The 16,940-nt window shown below is 36.1% G+C and overlaps 1 protein-coding gene across 1 annotated transcript in view; it reads left to right on the forward strand.

The window, feature by feature from the left end:
- Positions 1 to 16,940, forward strand: part of Atrx (ATRX chromatin remodeler) — a 158,726-nt gene that overhangs the window by 133,874 nt on the left and 7,912 nt on the right. The gene's annotated exons all lie outside the window — the stretch shown is intronic.

Consider the following 16,940-nt stretch of genomic DNA (forward strand, 5'->3'; position numbering starts at 1 on the left):
TACAACAGCGTAACTTCTGTCACTTATATTTTATTGTATTTATTAGTTCTTCATTTGGTTGTGCACATTCAAGTAAAGCAAATAGGGCTAGGAAGGAAATTCTTTTTTTTACAAGCAACAGTCTCTAATGAGTAAAGGTTATAAGGTTATAGCTAAAACTTGAAACTCGTTTTCATTATTGTGTTTGCTGTTCCACAGAGATGATTCAGGGCTAGCAATGTGTGACTAAATGAGATCAGGTAGGCCAAAACAGCAGACACTCAAGCCTGCATCCCCTTTTAGGTAGAGTCCCTTTGCTTTTATGTACTTTATTATAAGTTTAATACGTTTTTTATCTTGCCTTAAGTAACAAAATGAATATTCTGGGTTGTATATTAGAAATCTATACAGACATATAAAAGGACTACCCAGTTTGTTGGGAAAAGTTAGCGAGAGGACTTGCTTGAAGAAGGCTTGAAGAAATGTTGAAAATAGAAGTGCGTGGCTATGGCATTGCTGAGACCACAGGGAGGACAGGCAAAAGAAATGTGCATAAAATGGCACAAGTTTTGGGAGCCTCAAGAAATCAGATCATCGCACTGTAAGTTTACAGTGGCAGTACAGAAGTAGGCTTGCTTGGCAAGAGAAGAAGAAAAAAATGCTCCAAGGCAGAGGGGAATTGTGATCATAGTACTTAAGTTAGGAATCATATTATGGCTATGGAATCTATTAAATTTTAAACAGTACCTGGTTAAGAGAAGAGGCTAATACTGTTGAAGAATAGGGAGTAAAGCTAGAGGTATAGAAATCTCCCAAGATCAACTTCTTTTATGCTACTATAGCTACTCTAGCAAGGAAATCTCTATATGATGATCACATTGTGACTTTATGCTATGCGGCAGTTTTTTAAAAAATATTTATTTATTATGTATACAATAGTCTGTCTGCATGTATGCCTGCAGGCCAGAAGAGGGCACCAGACCTCATTACAGATGGTTGTGAGCCACCTTGTGGTTGCCGGGAATTGAACTCAGGACCTTTGGAAGAGCAGGCAATGCTCTTAACCGCTGAGCCATCTCTCCATCCCTATGCAGCAGTTTTAAATGCTTGGGACAGAATTGAAGAAGTAGGAAAGAAGATTGAATCATTTACTTAAGTCATACGGGGCCAAAAGAAACAAACCTTCATGGATTTCTTACAAAGACTGACATCAGTAATAAATAGAATGATACCAAAAGTCAGAAGGTAGACAAATAATGATTGAATCTCTGGCCTTTGAGACTGCTAATTCTCGGGCTGGAGAGTTGTCTCAGCCATTAAAGGCTAGTCTTACAACCAAAAATATGAGAGAATGCTAATTCTCAATGCAGAAGGATAATTAGGCCATTAAAGACAAGGTCAGCATCTTTGGAGTAATTGATCCTAGATACAATTAGTGTTGAATCCCATGACCATGATGATGTGGTAAGAGGTGATTTTTTTCAGAGGTTTGAAGAAAAATCGAAATGTCAGGTTTTGTTTCAATTGTGGCAAACAAGGTCACTTTAACAGGGATTGTAAACAGGGTCTTCCTAAAAACTTATTTTTTTTCCAAGCATAATCCATTCAGAACACCCCCTTTCTGTATTACGCAGAAACTGTGGCAAAGGCAGACATTGGACTAATGAATGTGGGTCAACTAGGGATTTTCAATATAATCCTTTGCTATCCAGAAACTCCGTTGAGGGTCTCTTTTCAGTACCCTATGCCAAATCTTGTTCAGTTCTTGCCTGCCATAATAGAGGAAACTCCTTTCCAGAGCAATAGTGAACCTGATGTCTATTGTAAGAAACCATACTGCTCTGGATAATAGAATAACTATAGAAAAGAGAACAAAAAAATTCAGGAAAGACCATAAAGCAAGTATTTTGACAAACTTCTATAAATGAACAAATACTAAAATTAAAAAGATCTGGTAGACATAGGTGTGAATGTAGCAATAATTTTATCAGAATCTTGGCATCCAAATTGTTTTTTATCAAGCAGCATGGTTGTTTTATCTAAACTGACCTATAAATCTAACCAATGCCTTTCATTTGATCAGAAATAACTTGTCAAAACAGAACCTCCCCAAAATTAGGGTTGGTAAATGGGTTTTATTTCTGTCTTTTCTGGAGAATAAAAGCATCCCATTAAGGAACCCAAAGAACACTGGACAAATGGGACATCTGAAGAAAAAGGACAAATCATCCAAAAAAAAAAAAAAAGTCCTCAAGAAAAAGAGTAAATCGGCCCATTGGTATATCACATTTCCAAACAGGATAAAATTTCATAAGTCTTCCCAAATATTTGTTTCTTGTATTTTCTATAGACATAGATATATTAATACAAATGATATTTTTCGAGTCTCACTCCAATTAAAGATTAAAGATGGCTTTGAATTGGAGTGTGGCTCTCTCCTTCTCTAAACCCAAACATGCTTATTGAAGTGAAATCAAATCTCTGTCTCCTGTCAGAAGAGCCACCTGATATGGGACAGAAGAAAAACAAAACTTTAAGGACTTTTATTGCCACTAATCTCATAATCCTTTGGTTTTTTGACTCTTTAACAGCTTTTCTTAAGGTGTAAGATATATATATATAGATATAGATATAGATATAGATATAGATATAGATATCTTTCTACCTTCCTGTACATGATTTCGGATTTAGTCTCTATCAGTTTTCTGCAGTGAACCATGACTTTGACAATTCCTTCAGGAGTATTATCTATATATATCTTTTTGTCATGAAATTAATGGTCATTATAGAGTGCTAATTCTAGAAAAAAGGTTTTATCTACCTTCCTGTACATGATTTCGGATTTTAGTCTATCAGTTTTCTGCAGTGAATCATGACTTTGACAATTCCTTCAGGAGTATTATAATATCACTAGGCTGAAAAACACCACCTAAAGATGGGCTTTGGACTACAAACTTCTCAGATCAATTTTGAGGTGTCTAGCTGAGGTAGATCCACCCTAACAGACTACTCTAGCCAGTACTTGAGACAAGCCTTGTACTTTCCCATTACACAGAGACTGGGTTTGGTTAAGTTGTTATTTGTTATAGCCAGGAAAAAAAATCAAAACAAAAGAAATTAAATGTAAGGTTCTTGTTTTGAAAAGAAAAAAAGGGTATAGATATGCTAGGATAAAATGGTAGATTTTTGAATCTACTCTAAAAAGAAGTGATACAGATGCGATAGGATAAAATGGTAGATTATTGAATCTACTCTGAAAAGTAAAAACAGAGGTTATAGATATATGATAAAAAGGTAGATTATTGAGTCTGCCTTTACTAGTTTTTAAATGTTTTACATTGATCTGGACTCTTGTATGTTGTATAAATTTTGTATATTGATAAAAACTTCAGATTAATTTTGTTAATGCATACTGTACATACATTTCTACTCTTATTCAAGTTATTTGTACCTATACAACTCATTTAACAATGTAATACAAATTTCTAGTCCTTTTAAATTGTTACCAACTGTTTAGTTTAGGATAATAAGGAAATGCAGGCTAGTAGTTAAGCCTCTATTATAATTGAATTTGTAGTTAAATTAGGTATATTTTCAAGGTCAAACGAAGGTATATTTTAGATAGACAGGTCATTATCAAACTCTTCATAGTTCTACAGAATATGGCATTTAAGATGTTTCAATAACAGCAATATTTTATTTATTTGTTAATAAATAAAGCTTACCTTGAAGGTCAGAAGGTACAACTAAGTCACTAGAGGCCAGGCAATGGTGTCACACACCTTTAATCCCAGGATTTGGGAGACAGGCAGATGGATCTCTGTGAGTTCAAGGCCACCCTGGGCTATTCAACGTCAATCAAAAATAGATTTAGGTGGTGGTGGCTCATATTTTTAATCTCAGTCCTAGTGAGTCACATGTCTTTAATCCCAGCACTAGTGGAGAATATAAAATGGGAGGAGACAGAAGATCAGGGCTCTGTCTGCAGTCACCCAGTCTTTCTAGAGGTAAGACTTTTCTAGTGGCTTGGCTGTTTTACTTTTCTGATCTTCAGCTTTAACCCCAATATTTTTCTCTGGTTTTTTATTATTCTTGCTATAATTTGTGCCCAGCATTTGGCAAGAATTTCCACATAAAGCCTGAGAAAGTTTTTTAAAAAAAGGAAAAAAGGATTCTAGACAAGAAAAGAACAGAGTCAAATGAATCTTCTTTGTAACCATCTTTTCTCCAGAGTTGTGGCAATAAATGTGACTCCTGCCTGTTCCTTCACCATGAAGCTAGTCTCCCAGGAAGCTAAGGAATGGGATGGATTCAGCCACCAAAGCTGCAGCTTTAATCCTAGCCATTCTGCTTAACAGATTAAAGACTTGTGCTCAGAAAAAGATAGAGATATGTGGTAAAGACAGATTCATACAGAAAAAAGCATCTTAGTGGTTTATAGTGTGTCTAAAAATATATGTAGGCTTGGGAAAGAAAAGAAAAAGGATAGAGAAAGTCCTTGAAAAAAGAAATAGAGTAGCCGGGTATGGTGGTGCACTCCTTTAATGCCAGCACTTGGGAAGGAGAGGCAGGTTGATCTCTGATTTTGAGGGTAGCCTGGTCTACAGAGTGAGATCTAGGACAGCTAAAATTACACAGAGAAACCCTCTCTCAAAAAACCAAAAATTAAAAATAGAAGGAAAAGAAATAGAGTTTTAAAAAGCCACGTAAAGATGAAAAGTACGCAGAGAATTTTGATACTGTGTGTTACTGTGTTTTTGAATTGTTTGACTATGGAGGAAGGAGCAACAGCTGCTGCTACTGTATGAATCCAACCTATATATTTTGAAAATGCCTTGACTTCAAAATTTAAAGTCAAAAGATATGTTACTTTGGAGAAGAAGTTTTGCTTTTGTTTCCACAGGAAATCAGAGGCTGTGGATTCATTCTGGGTTAAGAAAAATAAGGTTTTATCAAAGAAGACCCCCCCCCCCCCGAAAAATCTCCAATGGGAATGGGTGGCCCAGATGATCCAACATTTCAAAGTACCTCTGTTGTAGTTTCTCAGCCTCACGACTGCTGGCTGAGATGATCAAGCCTCACAGAATACTCCAGTCAGGACTTGATCATAATTCTAAATTTTCTTTGGGTTCCCATAAGATTATCAGTGCCCCCATTCAGCAGGAAGTAGTCTGGAAAACTATATCCACATTCCCCCAAAGTGAATTATGGATGTTTGTCTTTGTGTAACGTTTTGGTTACAAGTTGTTATGGATAATGGTCAAGAAGAAAGCTAAAAAAGGAGAATAGATTCACGGTTTTTGTTTCAAAAAGAAAATAAGGGAAAGTGTGCAGTAATGCTCTTGTACACTGTAAAAATTTGTTACTCATATTGTTTTAATAAAATGTTGATTGTTTAGTAGCCAGACAGGAAGTATAGTCAGGACTGGGAGAATTCTGGGAAAAGGAAAGGCAGACAGTCATTCACCAGCCAGATAAAAAAGCAGCAAGATGAGATTGCCTTACTGAGAAAATGTACCTGGCCATGTGGTTAAACATCAACAAGAATTATGGATGAATTTAAGTTATAAGAACTAGTTAGTAATACTCCTGAGCAGAAGGCCATACAGGTAATAATTCATATAAGCTTCTGTGTTTAATTAGGGTTGAATGGCTTCATGACTGTGAGGGACAGAAACTTCTAGCCACATTATGGTTTTTTTTTTCGTTGTGTTTTATGACAATGAGACATGTCTGCTCCTGGCAGCACCAACCTACTTCAGAGGAGATAATGAACATTGAAGAAACTGTACATGGAGTTTACTTTCTTTTTAGCAAAAGTGACTAGGCAAGAAAATGCCCTTGCCTCAAATGCTGATAGTATGCTATCTTAATTTAACAAGACAGAAAAGAAAGTGACTGCCAAACATTGTCAAGACAAGCAGGGACAGCCCTTCAAAATATCTTCCTTAACAGAAAAGTCTGCCAGTTATGCTAGGCTTGTAGGCTGAAGATGGATACCCCAACATTGCAGAGGAACTTTGGATGACTGTCCAGGCAACCAGGTGTCATTTCTCACAATTTTTGGAAGTAGCTTGCTCACATTTAATGGTTACTTAGTTAATACTATTTTTCCTTCTTAGGTCTCTAAAGGAATTGTAGACTAGCTAGTTTTGGTTTTCCTTGTTTATCATATACAGGAATCGAGTTATGATAAAAAGTAAATAAGATATAAGGCTTTGGACTCACCAAGATAGAATAGATATGGAGTATTTTTTCTGAATTGTCAAATGGAAATTGACTAGATATTGTTGATGTACTTAATGCTTGTACATATTGTGTATAGTTACTGTACTTATTGCATATAGTTTTTCTTATATTACTTATAGCCTTTTTATTTTATACAATAAAGGGGAAATTTAGTGCTATATTATTTGTATTTTAATAAATAAAGCTTGCCTGAAAATCAGAGGGCAAAGCACCCATACTAGTTAGTCATACAGGCAAGGGAGTGGTGGCACACAACTTTAATCCCAGAACTTGGGAGACAGAGGCAGACGGATCTCTGTGACTACAAGGCCACCCTGGGCTACACAAGATTGAATCTTGTCTAAAAGAGAAACACTCAAAAGTGATCCCTGCACTTGGTATCACATGTTTTTAATCCCAGCAATAGGCGGGTGGAGAAATGTGTGATACAGCTGGGTGGAGAAAGGAATATAAAGGGTAGAGAGATAGGAACTCATTGGGGTGTGGAGTCTTCAGGATTTGTGGAAACATGATCTTGGCCATTTTTGGTCTGAGGTAGAGAAAAGAGCCAATGACTGGCTGCTTTGCTTTCCTGATCATCAGATTGGACCCCAATATCTGTCTCTGGGTTCTTATTATTCATGCTATGTTCTTCAGTCATCGTAAGCCTTCACCAAACTTACAAATTTGCCAAACCAGGCTCTATTGATATTGGAGTTGGGGACTGATTGTGAACTATTCGTCTCTTAAATATTAATATCTCACCTTTGTTAACATTTATGTAAATTTCCTTGGGGAAATGCTGTTCTGGCAATAAACTTATAGGTCACATAGATTTCAGTGATTAAAATCTTGGCCAGGGCCACATTTCATAATACGCGCCTAAGTAGGTGTTTTTTTTTTTCCCCTCTTAAGTACAGTGTACACAGCCTAAGTTCCGTACCCTTTATTAAGAAAACAAAAGCCAGTAGAACTGGCATAGAAGCGTTTCTGCACTTCCCCTTTTCAGCACTGCACCACTTATGTCTCTTTAAATGTGGACTGCATGGTGGTAATTATAGAGAAGACAAAATGGGGATTTAAGTTAAAGTACTCTAAGTGAGGCTTTAGGTTGGTTTTCTCCACCCTGATTTTGTGTACAATTTTCTCTCCTAGTCTTTAGTCCTTTATTCAAGCTTTAATACCTCAAAGCATAGTTTACTGAACAGAGATGTTATTGTACAGTTTTATTAGCCAGCACATGATAATATAAGGTTTTGCCTTTGTCATTCTTATTGCTAGAGTGGAATATTTTTTATTAAAATTGATTTATGTAAAACATAATTGCTAATCAGCTTATTTCAGGAACTTTCTCTGAGCTTACATATATTGACTTTTGAGATGTAAGAACCACATGGTGGCACATGAGCCCAATTTTTGATAACTTCTAAGAAGCCAAAGTTCTATTTGAAATATGAAGTTTAATGCCATTGTCATTTACTTCTCTGCCTTTTATTACAAGTTTAATCTCTTTTGTTTAATAAAACAAAGGCTAATATTCACACATACATGTTAACTGGTACAAAAAGGCTTATTATTTATCTGAGTAAGACTAGAATACCAGAAAATACAGCAGGCTTAAGAGGAATTACTTCAGTTGTACCATTACTTTGTAGGTTATTAAAGTGTCTAAGTTGGTGTTTGTTGCAATAGTTTATACAAGGTGGAAGGAACAACTGGTTTGTGCCTTGTTCTTCTTCCAGGTCATCTGCTAAACACCCTTTTGGAGATAAATCTTGTCGTTTCTTTTAACTTATAAAGTTTATTTTTGGTGAGGGGGCATGATGCCACAGTATAAGAGTAGGTATTTGGAAAACTTAGCGGAGTCGGTTTTCTCCTTTCATCTTGTGAGGTTCCCATGTGGATTGAACAGCCTCTACTGACTGAGCCATCTCAATAGCCTCTATGTTTGTTTTGAGACAGAGTCTCACTCTGTAGTTGAAACTGGCATGGAACTTACTATGTAGCCTAGGCTGCCCTAAATTCATAGCATTCTTTTCATCTTGGCCTCTGCAATGCTTAGATGTCAGAAATGAGTTACCATACCTGGCTCTTAAGGAAGTCTTAAGCAAGCCTCATAAACTTTGTGAACCTTACTGTGCTTCAGATAATGACAATATCTATACCTCACAGAGATGACATAAATGTGTGAATGTGTATGTTTATTGTCACATATGTGGTAACCGCACCAATGTTCACTACTAGTTTTCATTCCATAGTTGTTACCGTGTTGCCATTTTGCTAAGTTCAATTCTCTGAAAGTAATACAGCCTTTTTTTTTTTTTTGCTTCTGGATCTCACTTTCTAGACCAGGCTGGCCTTGCCTGTCTCTGCCTCCAGAGTGCTGCGATTAAAAGCGTGTGCCACCACCTCCTGGTAGACTTAAATTCATTAAAAAGGCATTACATGAGGTCTTTCTCCTTATAAGATCAAAATTTGACACGAATAAAAACTTTTAGGGACCAAAGGAAATAATCTTAGCTACATTATAGAAGAAACATGTACTGGAGGCTTGAGTTTCCTTGGAGATGAGTTGGATCAATTGGCAGAATAATAACATTAATTACTCAAAAGTGATCATCCTTTCCAATGAAGCTAGCGTGCAGTTGCCAGAGAATGAATACCGTTTCCAATAACTAAGGATTTCTTTCTCCCTTTCTTAGATAATATAGAATCATCTTTTAGCCACCTGGTGCTTCTGGAGTATTTGTTTAGGTTTTAGAATATCTTATTTAATAGAGGATCTCAGTTTTCAATTTTTTAAAATAAAAGAGTACTTTTGGTTCCCTCCTACCAACGACACAAAATTTACTTGCTATTAGTGCTTTATGGTGCTGCTTTGGATCTTTTTACCCCCTTTTCTTTTTCCTTTTTTTTTTTTTTTTAAAAACAGCGAAAATTAGTAAGCCAAAGCCACCATGTCTTTCTATAGGTTATAGAGATCATGATGCCAATGATACCTCCAGATAGCATATTCTCAAACTTTGGCAAGCTACACTGTCTTAGAAATTACTGCCAGTAGATATTACATCATTTATAACGTATCCTTGCTGGCCAGGGTGTTTTGCAAGATTCCATTGGTGAAGGATTGAGCTGGAGTTCTCAAATTGTTTCCTTATGGAGAGTTTGATCCACTACAAATATTTACTACTTGCCACGTCTAGTGATGCATGTTTGTGGTCCCAACATCTTGAGACACTGAAGCAGAATGGTTGCAAGTTCAAAGGCCATGTTGCTTTATTTCTGTAGTGTGGTCCATAAATTGGGTGTAGTAATACATTCTTCATAGCGATATGAACATTGGGTGTTCCATGTGAAGTTCTTAGGATAGTGCTGCCATACAGGCATATATGAAATACAAATTTTTACAGGGGTCTGACTTGTGTTCTCATCTCAAATTTAGAGTAGTATACTTTTTGATATGCTAAAATATATCCTATGGACTAAGTTTTTCTGACCCACTCTTTTAGAGATCAAGCTGTCCCAATATTCTGTTTAACAGTCTGCTGTGTGGACTTCTTACTGCAAAGAAAGCATAGAAAAACTTGGTTAAATTTCAGAATCTTTCCCTTTTTGAGAAAGGATCTGACTATATATCCCTGGTTTGCCTGGAGCTTGCTATGTAGACAAGGCTGCTCTTTAGCCCACAGAGATCTGCCTATCCCTGGCTTCCCAGTGCTACGATTAAAGATGACACTCTCCCCTCTCCATCACGCCCGCCCAAAGTAAAAAGAAAGATAGAAGAAGACAAATGAAAGTTTGATGATAAAGAATTAATATCTCTGAAGTACTTATGTGGACCTTTCGTCAATTATTTTGGGCTGGGGTATAACTCTGGTGGTGTGTGCATTTAGCATGCATGAGACTCTGGGTTTAGTCTAGCACGCAAAGATGAGTTTAAAATGAATTCTTAATGTGAACTATCTGTGGTAAGGGACCACCTAGTCATTAAGGAGCAAAGTTAGCATTCAGAAAGAAAACTTGCAAAACAGGCCCAATATCTCTCTACATAAACCTGTGCATTGTTAACATTCAGGTTTTTTCCATGCCTCAGTTTCTGGCAAAATGGGAGTGATTACACTGACTGCTGAAGTTCCCTGTATGTAGTTCTAGAATTTTTGATACTCTTACATATAAATTGCTTAGGATTTATCATTTCTTTTTACTTTAAATAATGGAAGGTATCTGTTAATCATCAGCTAGATTTCTTTTTTTCAAAAGATTTAAGAGTGAGTGTGTGTGTGTATGTGTATGCACACACCCATGGAATCTAGAGGCATCGTATCCCCTGGTGCTGTAGTTACAGGTTCTTGTGAGCTACTTGATGTGGGTTCTGACAATCAAACTTGAGTCCTCTGGAAGAGCAGTGTGCTCTTAGCCACCGAGCCATCTCAGAAACCCCAACTAAATACCCCAATTTTTAATATCAAAATTATATGTATATATACATTACATATTGTGTGTATATGTGTAATTAGATAGATACTTATTCTTAAAACAGGTTTTATTAGTCTTTCTTTAGCAGCTATATGTTTACGATTTTCTTGGAAATGGTGTTAGAAAACTGATAAATAATGCCAGTGGAGTTTTCCTAGTATCTTACCAAGAGGAGAAACTACTTTGGTGAAAAGAGGGTTTCAGTTCTTTCTGATAATTACTTACAGATAGATATGATTCTGTCTGCAACCATCGCATATATCACCACAAAAGTTGTAGACTCACTTTATACACATATAATGAAAAATAATGTGCTCAGACATACGGCTAGTAAGTGATAGAATCGTAACGACCTTAGAACTGCACTGTCTAGTACAACAGGCCACATATGCCTATTTATACTAGAATTTAAAACTTCACTTCTTGGCCAGGCAGTGGGTGGTTACACATGCTTTTAATCCCAGTACTTGAGAGGCAGAGGCAGGCGGATCTCTGACTTCAAGGCCAGGCTGGTCCACCTCGCCAGTTCCAGTACAGCCAGGGCTACAGAGAAACTGTCTCAAAAAGCAAAAATATACAAATAAGCCCAAGTTTTAGTTCTTCTGAACTACTACCATGGTTTCTATTTATGTGATCATGTGTATGTTACATTTAAAATCCTGCCCTATCTTCCATCTGAAATTCAGAAAGTAATGCGGGTTTTTCTTTTATAAAATAAGTTGACTACACAGTTTTATTGTTGGTCTTAGAATTTCGGGCAGTTTAGTTGTGGAGTCGATTACAGAGGAAAGCTTATGAGGCATTTTCTTTTACATTTCTGGGAGTTGAGGACACATCTAACAAGTTGTCAGCTCCCTAGGGCCGACCCTTCATTGAGGTAATAATTTCAGTAACAGAGTTTCTATGTACTAATAGAGTTGTTACTATCAGCTATTTTTGCTAATTCAAATTTGGGTCTTTTAACATGTTAGAGGAAGAAGAGTGACAGGAGCTGAAGCTGTGCCCCTTTTACGAGAATTATTAGATTCAGCTACTAGATTGCATAGCTAAGCTTTTGTATTACATTTATTATTCTGGACCCTTAAAAGAACAGAAGTTACAGAAGAGCTTTATTTATTCAATCTTAGAATTACTGAATGGCCTTATCCATATCTTTTAAATGTTTATATGCTTATCATTTACTTGTCTTCTGATGTTTGTTTTTCTATTCTATGTGTGTTATAACATACCTAGTTTGACTTAGAGAGTACAAATGTTTGCAAAAACATAGCAGTTGGTCATGTTAACTACAGACTGTGTGAGATGAAAATTTGATTTCCAGTTTAGGTCCTACTTGGAAAACTGTAGTCTCTAGGCTAACAACTGTGGTCATATAAAATCTACTATGACAACTCTCCATCTCATAGTGGCATGTAGCACATGTAATCATTGTAACCCGATAACAGATTTTTGAGGTCTAGATACCAAATAATAGTGTCAAGCTCTTCAAATGTTAAAAAAAACCATTCTTATTAAACATGGTTTTTACCTCCTGCTAATGTCAGCTTAGCAGACATGCCTTTTCTTTCCCTAGAAGTGACAAGTTTTATGGTTGTCACTAATTGTCACCAATACTTTGGAAATCTGGGCCTGTTTCTAATGTTCTCTAGCAAAAGTTAGGCACTCCAGACACACAAGTCTAATGTGACATTCATTTAGTTTGCTCTCCAGTTTCTTAGGGAGAAGAAACTGACTTCAAATGGGAAAGGAAAAGCTTTTAGACTAGGATTATTAAATTTCTTCACTTAAATGCTAGACTTCTTCAAGTAATAAAAGGGACTTTTTCATAGCCTTGTTAGTGGGTTATATGGCAGTTAAGTATTCTGGTGACCTTTTATTTCCAGATATTATAAAACCCAAACTCAAAGTGATAGTAAGCAAAATATTTTTGAAATGTGGCAAACCTCCTACCCTACCCCCAGGCTAAGCCTTGATTATTTTTTAACAATTTTATTTTCAAGGTTGGATTTCAGAATTAATTAGATAGGAATTTTTGTCAGCTTGCCAAATACTTTAAACTTCTAAATAAATTAACTTAAACTTTTAATTTATCATTAATTTTGTTTTATTAATTGAACTAGTCGTTTTTAAACCTTAAAATTTAGGTGGTTAGCTGAACTACAAACCATTCTATTTTCAGCTTGTAAGCTTATTTTTAAAAGGGGGGTATTTAAGCAAAAATAAAGTTTAAACAAAGAAAAGTAAAGGTACACATTTGGATGTAATTTAAACCTCATTTTGATGACTGTTGGCTTGGTGATTATAGATTCTGTTCCAGTATTGTTTTCAATAATAGTGTTACTATAGCAACAAATATAAATGCTGCTTTAAAGGGGAAAACAAAACCCTTTCCACTGATTGTATCTACATGGGATGAAAACTGTAAGTTTCATAGTTTATTCTGGATGTGCAAAACTTTTTTCTTGAAGAAGTAATCTTGAGGATCATGTTACAAATACTTTTTGGCTCTTTTAATATCATTATTAGTTTAATTGTATTTATTGAATGCTGCAGTTAATTTAAAAGCCAAAGATGTGGGAAAGGTGTCTGCTTTCCTGCTTCTGAACTATTTTATTTTTTTAAGACAATGGCTTCATTTATGTGCGTTGTCTTTAAATTAGAGAGAGTGAGGGTGCTTATGCATGAATTTGTGAGTGAATGCTCATCTGACCAGAGGTCGACTTTTTTCATCTTGAACTTTTGAAATAGGGTCTCTTGCTGAATCTGGGGCTTGTATATTTGACTGAGCTAGCTGGCTGTGGAGCCCCAGATTTCCTCCTCTCTCTGCCTCCTTAGCCCTGGGTTTACGGACATGTACAGCCATGCCCAGCTTTTTACATGTGTACTGGTGATCCAAATTGACTCTTGTCCTTACAAAGCAAGTACTTTACCAACTGAGCTATCTCCCCAGAATCTTCAAATGGTCATTGTGGTACACAATGTTTGTTAAGGGGCTTGAGTATAATCAACATATGAGGAAATTATTAAAATATATCCACAAATTCATTTCATTGCAGGTGTCAACAAAAAAAATTTAATGTCTTCAAACACTACTACTTTTTAGGAAAGAATAGTTGATGAAGTATTTTCTGTATAATACAGTATTTTTAGCAGGCGGATCTCTGTGAGTTCAAGGCCAGCCTGGTCTACAGAGCTAGTTCCAGGACAGGCTCCAAAGCCACAGAGAAACCCTGTCTCGAAAAACAAAACAAAACAACAAATACAGTGTTTTTCAACTTTTCTAAATGCTGTGACCCTTTAATATAGTTTCTCATGTTGTGGTGACCCCCCAACCATAAAATTATTTTCACTGCTACTTTGTAACTATAATTTTACTACTGCTATGAATCATAATGTAAATATTTTTGGAGAGAAAGGTTTGCCAAAGGGTTGCAACCCACAGGTTGAAAACCACTTATAATAATGTACACCCATCAAAACTCATGGTTTGTATTTGGTGTAAAATGATGTTGCAAAGATAGCAAGAGAGAAAAGTAGGTTTCAACTAAGTATAATGCTTTCCCATTTTCATGCAAAGCTGCATCTATAAATAGGTGGAGGAATACATAACATGTTGCTCATAGCTGTCCCCAGGTTGTATAGTTAGATACCAGTATTATTTTCATTAATTTCTTTAAAAAGAGAGACTATCACATTCATTAGAAACAATATGAATAGTTTCTGTTTTGGCTTTTGAGGTTTGGCTTGATAAAATGCAGAAGGTACTATGTTAGTAAGGCTATAAAATTTATTAGTGGTAGTAATCAAAGAAATGTGAACTTTTTCTGTGGCTTACTACTATTTCTTTGGCTAGGAATCAAAAGGAGCATTATTGCTGGGGCAGAAGCTGAATTGTCACCATTGCCTGGCCTTAATTGGCCAATTGTGTTTCGTTTTTAAAAAAAAATAATTTTCCTTTTTTAGGAATTTATTTTATGTGAGTACTATATCCACATGTACAACTGCATGCCAGAAGAGGGCATCAGATCCCCCTATAGATAGATGGTTTTGAGCCACCATGTGGCTGCTGGAAATTGAACTCACTTCCTGTGTTTCATTTTGATAGAATAGATCTTGCATCTGGAATCAAATGTTAAAATAGTGCATGCCAACTCTGGTATGAGCATGAACTAGTCTTTCACAAGTTTCCACTGAGGCTGGAAAGATGGCTCAGCCATTGAACACTGGCTTTTCTTCCAAGGAAGCTGACTTCCTAGCACACACACATCGTGACTCACAACCATCTATTAGGCTAGTCCCAGTTAAGCCATGTCCTCTTCTGGCCTCTGTGGGTACTAGGCACATGCATGGTGCACACACACGCACACAGGCAAAGCACCCATATACATAACATTAAGATAAATAAATCTTGAAAAATTATACTTGTTAAGGAAAATCTCAAAGAAGTTACAAGTATTAAAAGGAAAGAAAAATGAAAGACCTCATTATATTTTTTCCTTACCCAGAGTCCTTTAAGTGATTATGGTTTTTTTTGTCTAAATATGTAGATCTAGGAAATGGAGGAGCCATGCCTAGTGAAAATAAGCATTCTCTACAGTGTGATACAATAATAATTACTGGGGAAGAGTTGGAAAATTCAGTTGCTAGTCCCAGCTAGTCCCTTGTATAATTGGAAAAGTCACTTGCCTGGTCCTCAATTTCTCCTAATTTCAAGTCAGTAAATTTGGGTTTTGAAATTATAGGATGCTAAGGACCAACCTGATAAAACTCGCTGATGTCTCAGACATTTTTATTGTGTGTACACATGTATTTTTGGAAAGGCTTCTCCTTCACAGTAAATATCTGACTTGGGGTATAATTGAGAAATAGACATTACTCAATTGACAAGGTCTTTATTATTTTAAAGGTTGGGTGTTTTTCATTTATTCTGCTATTCTTGTACCATCTTGTTATTCTGTGAGCAAGTAGTATTTCATCCATATTTAACTTCTGTTCAAAGCCAGAGTTATCAGTGGTATAGCTCCAAGTCCAAAGGTGTAGAGTTGTTCTCTTGGTCCCTGGAGTAGGTAGCTTTGTCAGAGAAATGAACTGATAGTAATTGTGGTTACAGTTTTCTCTTACTGCCAGGCAGAAATAAAATAGGTACTATCCATCAAGCCTCTGAGCCTTGTAATTTAAATAGTTCTATTTGAATGTTTGCCTGTGAAAATATTAGAGACTGAATGTGGTAACTGAGGCCTGTAATCCCAGTACCCAATAGGCTAAGGCAAGAAGATCATGAGTTTGAGCCCAATTCACGACGTATAGCAAAACTCTTACCTCCAAAAAAAAAAAAAAAAAATCTGAGTATAGTGATTCATGTCCGTAATCCCAGCACGTGTGAAGTAGAGGCAAGAAATTAGGAGCTCAAAGCCAGTCTGAGACCCTGTCTCATGAAAACAAAACAAAATATATAAATTAAAAACCGAGTGTTACCTGGTTTATTTCTTTTATGCTTGGGGTAGTCATGGGAGTATCTTTTCGTAGATGAGTTTATAAAGACAGGCACATCTCTTTGTCTACTAGTCTTGGTAACTGCTGTGGAGTTTGAAAATTTGCTAAGCCTGTTTAGTGGTCCACAGGCCAGCAACTGAGATTTGGATGGAAGATTTCTATACCAGACAGTACCTTTCATAACTGGGTTCTACCAGGAAATTTTCTTGAAATCCTCTCTTTGTATGGTCCTTTAAAAGCTTGCTCACTTCAACAAAGCACATACTGCAGGTTAAAATGAATTATAGCTATAGCTTTAAAAAGTCAGCTCTTTTTCCTTCTTGAAAGGAAGTAACTACTTCAAGGGTTTGCTACAGTAGCAAGTTAAAGGTTGTTTATATGAGATTAAATATCACATTATATGGAATTAGTGTCAGCGTTTGCTGTTGTACAGGAAAAGAGTTAGGGCTTCATCTTTCATCTTGAGTTATTTAACATACATTTGACTTCCTACCTGTTTTGGATCCCATTTCTAGGTATGGCTAAATATGTGAAGACAGTTTTTTGCAAGTGTGGGATTTGTCTATGCTTAAACTTATGCATGAGTTAAGCATTGCTTTGTGTAAATTAGCTGCTTTTATGTGCCATATGCCCCACCACCATTCATTTGATCAGTAATTTGTTCTCTAGAAAGTATATCCAAGGAGAACTTGTTAACATCTTTGCAAAATCATTTGTAAATAAATTTTCTTTTATATCCATGCTTTCATGTATGATTTTTAACA

Source organism: Alexandromys fortis, unplaced genomic scaffold (assembly GCF_014885135.2).
Source record: "Alexandromys fortis isolate MF-2015 unplaced genomic scaffold, M_Fortis_MF-2015_v1.1 scaffold_326, whole genome shotgun sequence".
Taxonomy (NCBI): domain Eukaryota; kingdom Metazoa; phylum Chordata; class Mammalia; order Rodentia; family Cricetidae; genus Alexandromys; species Alexandromys fortis.